This window comes from Nerophis ophidion, linkage group LG24 (assembly GCF_033978795.1).
Source record: "Nerophis ophidion isolate RoL-2023_Sa linkage group LG24, RoL_Noph_v1.0, whole genome shotgun sequence".
Taxonomy (NCBI): Eukaryota; Metazoa; Chordata; class Actinopteri; order Syngnathiformes; family Syngnathidae; genus Nerophis; species Nerophis ophidion.
The window spans coordinates 1,934,205-1,942,278 of record NC_084634.1 but is presented as its reverse complement, the minus strand read 5'-3'; the positions used below and the strand labels follow the sequence as shown (position 1 = coordinate 1,942,278).

Genomic DNA, 8,074 nt, shown 5'->3' with positions numbered 1-8,074 from the left:
AAAGGCTCAAACAGAAGCTGACCTCACTTTTACAAAAATAGACATTTTTTTTTGTAGAAAGCTGTCTTTTATTTTGGCGGGAACCAGGGAAGTACACCCAATGCACACGCAGGAAGTCAGCAACACGACAAAAGCAAAGCAGAAACCCAAGAAGAAGAAGAAGAAGAAGAAGAAGAAGAAAGTTGGACTCCACAAATGTTCTCTTTTTTTTTTTTTCGGGTACTTCCTGCACGACAAACCTCCACTGCTTCACGACGACGGCGGCGGCGGGCGGTGCAGTTTGGAGGTCCGGTCTCACAGGTCCCGCCCCCCTCCCCCCCCCCCCCCCCCCCAGGCCCGGAGCCCCGCCCCCGCCCCCCACCCACACAGAGCACAGAGAAGACACGGGACACGTAGCGACGGTTAACGACGTCATAAAAACACAGACAGGAAGTGGCCATGAGCGACACCAAATTGATTGTTTTCGTCAAAAAATACAAATGAGGTGGATTCACAGTGCACACTTTTTTTTTTTTCCTCCTTGGTTTTTTTTTTTTTTTTTTTTGGCAACGAGGACGGCCGCCTCGGTCGGTCGGGGTCTCTGGGTCCGGCGGATGCGATGGAAGAGGGCGGATCGTCTTCCTCCCGAGGTGGCGGCTCAAGAAGCAGGAAGAAGACCGAGAGAGTCTTTTGACATTCAATTAGTCACGCGAGCTCGTTAGCACCACGAGTGTCGCCGCGTAAACTACCCAGGTGGAACGCCGGGACGATGGCAAAGTTTCACATTCCCGTGAGGGGTTTTCCCGAGATCCTCCTCACGTAAACCGGCGGCGAGGTTAGAAAAAGTTGAAAGTGCTACAGAACATTTCGCCGACCCTCACAGTGGAGTCCGAAAGCACAGTAAGGCGGTCTCCCGGCGCTGGGGTTAGTCCTCCTTCCTCTCGGCGCCACCCTGCGCGGCGTGGATGCCGTTGCTGTAGACGGGGAACGGCAGCGTGGAGAAGAGTCCTTCAGCCGCGGTGAAGACGTTGGTGGAGGCGGGCATCTGTGCCGACAGGGCGCCGGGGCTCCCCGTGGCGCCCGGGGAGCCGGCGAAGGGACCGGCGGCGGCGGCGGCTGCAGACATGTTGAGCCTGTGGACATGGTGGTAGAGCATCTCCATGGGGGTTTTGGGGTCCAGGCCGAAGCTCGGACTGTCCACGAAGGAGGCGTTGGGAAGGAGGTTCCCCGGCGCCATGGCCAACGTGACGTCGGCCGGCGCGTAGCGGATGGTGCCGGTGGTGTAGACGCGTGGCGGCGTGCTGCCGGTGGACGCCAGCGAGGCGGCGACGCGGTGCACCAGCGGCAGGACCACGTTCCCCGCCTGCAAGCGCTGCAGCGCCTCCACGTCGCCCGAGTAGAGCAGCGAGGACGAGGAGGAGGAGGAGGATGTGGGCGTGGCTTGCTGCTTTTCCCGAGGGGACGCCGACAGTGGCGGCGACAGGGGGTCGGCGGAGGACGCACTGGAGGGCGGAGCCAGGCTGGAAACTGAGGACGGGGCGGCGCTTCCGTTGTAAGGAGGCTTCCTCGCTCCTCCTCCTGCCCCGCCTTCCGGCGCCCGGAGGCATCAGGACAGCGTCGGGGACCTGGAGGGCCTCCCCTGATGGCAAGGGGAAGGTCTTGTGTGGTCCCGAGGGGGCGGGCTTGGCGGTCATGCTGTACGGCGATTCGTTCCTGGAGATCTCCCTATTGGGCGGAAAATTCCAGATGCTGCTGTCGTTGTCGAAGTTAATGGGCTCCGACATTTCCGTCTTGATCTTCAGCACCGAGGCGCCGCCGCCCGGTGTCTCGGCGGAGAGCAGGTGCGAGGGGTCGACCAGGGGCGTGCCATCCCCCACGGCGACAGGGCTGGGCGTTGCCGAGGAGAGGCGCAACTTCCTGATCCGCGTTCGGTCCCACTTCTGAACTTTCCTCCGCTTCCTGCGCTGTAGGACGGTGTTCGCGGCGCCGTCTTCCTCCACCTCATGGTCGTTCTCCTCTTCCTCCTCCGAGGACGACGACTGAGAGCGATGAGGGTCCTCCGCCTCGCCGTAATGTTCCACTTTGATTCGAAGCCCGCCCAAACCACTCAGAGTCGCCAGCTTGGCGCCACCCCCTACATGCTCCTCCGGCTCCCCCGCCTCAGCCTCGGAAGGCTCCGGACTGTCGTCGCTGTCCGGACTCCCGGGGTTGCTGGACGTGTCTCTCTCCTCCGGACGTTTCACTTCCTGCTCGGGCGAGCACTGCGATTGGCCGGAGTGCCGCTGCCGGCACTGGCTCTCCGCCTCCGGGTCCTCGCTGCGCTCCGATTGGCCCAGCTTCCCTTCCAATTTCTCGTCGTCTGGCGACACAAAGGGTAAGATCACCGGGGCTACCAAAATCAGGAAGTCACCTCCAGTTTGTCGGCGACTTACCAGAGTTGTCCTTGTACTCGCAGTCAGAGTCGGAAGACTCCGAGGACTCCGGGGTCTTCTCCGGAAGATTGGGCAACTGGCTGATGTCGAGCGGCGTGTCCTTGTCTTCGTGGTTACTGCAAGACGCAAACGCCACCTTTTAACACTCCACACTTGGTACTCCGACAAAGTAACATGTCTCGTCATTTGACCTCAGCACGTAGTTGACCCACACCACGTTCTTCTCGTTGGCGTTCTTGGCGTTGATGGCGATGGTGGCGCTGGACTGGATCCAGATGTAGCCGGCGTTCCTCTGGATCCAACGGTAGTACTTGGTCACGCACTGACCCTTGGTTATCACTGACACAAACACACACGGTTAGTCGGCGCCACTTCCTGGTTGGAAGGCACCATGTGACATAGCTTCCTCCGCCAGATGGCGCTGTGACTCCGCCCCCCCCCTGCGCCCGCTGGCAATAAAGGTAACCAAATGAAGCACTAAATGGTTATCCGGGGGCAATATGTAGTGGCATTAATCAGAGCGCGGGAAGGTTTAATGGCCGGGCCGCCAAGACACAAAGAGGATGATTTATAGAAAAGGCGGGCCGCTAATTAAACGCTATTAGAAGCTAATAGAATTGTTGAAGGCCGCACTGTGGCGGCAACGCTCGCACGCGCTCAGTAGAGACGGCGAGTGCGGGAAAGAAGCTTCAATGACATAACCTTGTTTGGCTTCTGTGCACAACTTGCTTCACTCACGGGTGTTGCCTGTGTGTGTAGGTGTGTTTGTGTGTTTGTGTGTATGTGTGGGTGTGTGTGTGTGTGTGTGTGTGGGGTGTAGTGTGTGTTTGTGTGTATGTGTGGGTGTGTGTGTGTGTGTGTGTGTGTGTGGGTGTTAAGTATGAAAAACCTGGTCCTCACTTTTACAAAACCTGATCCTCTATTTTACAAATAAACAGTATTGTGTGTGTGAGTACGTGTTTTTGTTTGTGTGGGTGTGTGTTTGTGTGTGTACGTAGGTGTGTGTGTGTTTGTGTGTGTACGTGTGTTTGTGTGTATGCATTTGTGTGGGTGCAGGTGTGTGTTTGTGTGAATGTGTGGGTGTGGGTGTGTGTGCGTGTGTTTGTGCGTGTTTGTGTGTATTTGTGGGTGTGTGGGTGTGTGTGTGTTTGTGTGGTTGCGGGTGTATGTTCATTTGTGTGGGTTTGTGTGGTTACGGGTGTGTTTGTTTGAATGTGTGAGTGAGGGTATGTGTTGTGTGTGTGTGTTTACGTGGGTGTGGGTGTGTGTATGTGAGCGTGGGTAAGTGTGTTTGTGAGCGTGTGTTTGTGTGTATCTGTGTGTGTTTGTGTGGGTGTGTGTGGTTGTGTTCATGTGTGTGTTTGTGTGTGTGTGAAGGTGTGTGTCAGTGTGTGGAATGTGTGTCTGTGTGTATGTGTGTGTGTTTGTGTGAATATGTTTGTACAGGTGTGTGTTGTATATGTGTGTGTGTTTGTTTGTGAGTATGTGTGTGTGTTTGTGTGTGTGTGTTTGGGTGTGTAGGGGTTGTGCGTGCGTAGGTAAGTGTGTTTGTGAGCGTGTGTTTGTGTGTATCTGTGTGTGTTTGTGTGGGTGTGTGTGGTTGTGTTCATGTGTGTGTTTGTGTGTGGAATGTGTGTCTGTGTGTGTGTGTGTGTGTTTGTGTGAATATGTTTGTACAGGTGTGTGTTTGTGTGCGTGTGTGTGTGTTGTGTATGTGTGTGTGTGTGTGTTTGTGTTTGGGTGTGTAGGGTGTGTGCGTGCGTAGGTAAGTGTGTTTGTGAGTGTGTGTTTGTGTGTGCTTGTGTGGGTGTGTATGTTTGTGTTCACGTGTGTGTTAGTGTGTGTGTAGGTATGTGTCAGTGTGTGGAATGTGTGTCTGTGGGTGTGTGTGTTTGTGTGTGTGGGGGTGTATCCGTGTTAGTGTGTGTGTGTGTGTTTGTGTGAGTGCGGGTGTGTGTGTTTGTGTGTGTATGTGTGTTCATGTGGGTGTGTGTTTGTGTGTGTGCGTGTTTGTGTGTATTTGTGGGTGTGTGTGTGTTTGTGTGGTTGCGGCTGTGTGTTCATTTGTGTGGGTTTGTGTGGTCACGGGTGTGTTTGTTTGAATGTGTGAGTGAGGGTATGTGTTGTGTGTGTGTGTTTACGTGGGTGTGGGTGTGTGTATGTGAGCGTGGGTAAGTGTGTTTGTGAGCGTGTGTTTGTGTGTATCTGTGTGTGTTTGTGTGGGTGTGTGTGGTTGTGTTCATGTGTGTGTTTGTGTGTGTGTGAAGGTGTGTGTCAGTGTGTGGAATGTGTGTGTGTGTGTAAGTGTGTTTGTGAGCATGTGTTTGTGTGTGTTTGTGTGGGTGTGTGTGGTTGTGTTCATGTGTGTTTTTGTGTGTGTAGGTGTGTGTCAGTGTGTGGAATGTGTGTGTGTGTGTGTAAGTGTGTTTGTGAGCGTGTGTTTGTGTGTATCTGTGTGTGTTTGTGTGTGGTTTGTGTGGGTGTGTGTGGTTGTGTTCATGTGTGTGTGTAGGTGTGTGTCAGTGTGTGGAATGTGTGTGTGTGTGTGTGTAGGTGTGTGTGTTTGTGCAGGTGTGTGTTTGTGTGCGTGTGTGAGTGTTGTGTATGTGTGTGTTTGTTTGTGAGTGTGTGTGTGTGTGTTTGGGTGTGTATGGGGTGTGCGTGCGTAGGTAAGTGTGTTTGTAAGTGTGTGTTTGTGTGTAGGTATGTGTGTGCTTGTGTGGGTGTGTATGTGCATGTGTGTGTGCATGTGTGTTCTGGCAATTCTGACTTAATGGGGACATGGCTTAGTTTACACAGTTGTGTTTAGGGGACCTCTGAAGGTATGGAGACAAAAAACAGGTCCCCTGAAGGGAAACCTTTTTAAATGATAGTCAGATCCATTCTCAAGATGCCTAAGTGATTTTTAAGCTTTGGCACAAAAAGCATGTTTACTGGTTACTTTTTTTGTTTAATGGTCCTCAGTAGTCACGAACAGACTTGTGTGAATTCTGCAAAATGATTTAAATCTGGTCCCCGTGAACCATATGAAGACTTTTCCCAGGGTCCCCAGTAATGACTTCATCAATCCAGAGATTTAAAGACGTCTATGAGCTAACTGGGCACTGGACATTTGACCCCATTTTTGTTATGCCTCCACAACCTGTAGAAAGGGTGGTCCCCACAAGTACTGATGGACATGTAGAAAGGGTGGTCCCCACAAGTACTGATGGACATGTAGAAAGGGTGGTCCCCACAAGTACTGATGGACATGTAGAAAGGGTGGTCCCCACAAGTACAGATGGACATGTAGAAAGGGTGGTCCCCACAAGTACTGATGGACATGTAGAAAGGGTGGTCCCCACAAGTACAGATCGACATGTAGAAAGGGTGGTCCCCACAAGTACTGGTGGACATGTAGAAAGGGTGGTCCCCACAAGTACAGATGGACATGTAGAAAGGCTGGTCCCCACAAGTACTGATGGACATGTAGAAAGGGTGGTCCCCACAAGTACAGATGGACATGTAGAAAGGGTGGTCCCCACAAGTACTGATGGACATGTAGAAAGGGTGGTCCCCACAAGTACAGATCGACATGTAGAAAGGGTGGTCCCCACAAGTACTGGTGGACATGTAGAAAGGGTGGTCCCCACAAGTACTGATGGACATGTAGAAAGGGTGGTCCCCACAAGTACAGATGGACATGTAGAAAGGGTGGTCCCCACAAGTACTGATGGACATGTAGAAAGGGTGGTCCCCACAAGTACTGATGGACATGTAGAAAGGGTGGTCCCCACAAGTACTGATGGACATGTAGAAAGGGTGGTCCCCACAAGTACTGATGGACATGTAGAAAGGGTGGTCCCCACAAGTACTGATGGACATGTAGAAAGGGTGGTCCCCACAAGTACAGATGGACATGTAGAAAGGGTGGTCCCCACAAGTACAGATGGACATGTAGAAAGGGTGGTCCCCACAAGTACAGATGGACATGTAGAAAGGGTGGTCCCCACAAGTACAGATGGACATGTAGAAAGGGTGGTCCCCACAAGTACTGATGGACATGTAGAAAGGGTGGTCCCCACAAGTACTGATGGACATGTAGAAAGGGTGGTCCCCACAAGTACTGATGGACATGTAGAAAGGGTGGTCCCCACAAGTACAGATGGACATGTAGAAAGGGTGGTCCCCACAAGTACTGATGGACATGTAGAAAGGGTGGTCCCCACAAGTACTGATGGACATGTAGAAAGGGTGGTCCCCACAAGTACCGAACAACATCTTGGTCCCCACAAGTACCGAACAACATCTTGGTCCCCATTCCAAATGATAACCAGTGTGTGTGTGTGTGTGTGTGTGTGTGTGTGTGTGTGTGTGTGTGTGTGATGGTGACTAATGAAGGCCGTCGAGAGAGAGAGAGAAAGAAGAGCCGTGAGCGTGCCTGAGGCGTCAGCACATCAAAGACTCGCCGTCCTCTCTTTAGCGCCATGTTGACCACTTCCTGTCCCGCCCCCTACACACCTGTCTGCCACTCTCTCACCTTTCACCCCCAGTACTCTTCTCGGGCTCATCACTTCCTGTCTCGCCTGCCACACACCTGTCTCTGCCACTCTCTCACCTTTGACTCGGCAGGAAGTCAAGGTCAACGTGTGTGTGTGTGTGTGTAAGTGTGTGAGTGTGTGTGTGTGTGTGTGTCTAAATGCCTGCAGGCTTCTCTCTCTCTCTCTCTCTCTCTCTCTCTCTCTCTCTCTCTCTCTCTCCTCTCTCTCTCTCTCTCTCAATGCTTTTATTGTGAAAAGGCCAAATGAGTGTATCCCAGGTGACCGGGGTCAAAGGTGACGTATGAGACGATACGGCATGAGGAAGTGTGCTGTAAAATGAAATGAGATATCATATTAGATATGATGTGAAATTAGGCATGGCATGTCATGAGATATGATCTAAAATAAGGTGTGATATGAGATAAGATATGGAATGAGATATCATGAGGTATGATGTCAAATGAGATGTGATATGGTATGAAATAAGACATGAGATCTAATGAGGCATGATATAAACTGAGATATGAATTGAGATATTATTAAAAGTTAGGAATCATACGAAATGAGATATGATCAGACATGATATGAAATGAAATATGATATGAAATTACGTATGATATGAAAAGAGATATGAGGCATGATATGATATGAAATGAGGCATGATATGGAATGAGATATAAAATAAAACTACATATATGAAATGCGATAGGATTTAAACCAGATATGATATTTAATGAAAATGTTATGATATAATATGAAGCATGATATGGGATGTATGAAATGAGGTATGAAATGGAATGAGATATGATCTAAAATAAGGTGTGATATGAGATAAGATATGGAATGAGATATCATGAGGTATGATGTCAAATGAGATGTGATATGAACTGAGAGGTATGGTATGAAATAAGACATGAGATCTAATGAGACATGATATAAACTGAGATATGAATTGAGATATTAAAAGTTAGGAATCATACGAAATGAGATATGATCTGACATGATATGAAATGAGATGGCATGATATGAGGCATATGTCATGATATGAAATGAAATATGATATGAAATTACGTCCGATATGAAATGAGATATGAGGCATGATATGATATGAAATGAGGTATGAAATGGAATGAGATATGATCT

The 8,074-nt window shown here is 50.5% G+C and overlaps 1 pseudogene; it reads right to left on the bottom strand.

Moving 5' to 3' along the window:
* Positions 1–361: 361 nt before the first annotated feature.
* The window catches only part of LOC133542612 (neuronal PAS domain-containing protein 3-like), a 232,873-nt pseudogene continuing 225,160 nt past the window's right edge, over positions 362–8,074 (bottom strand).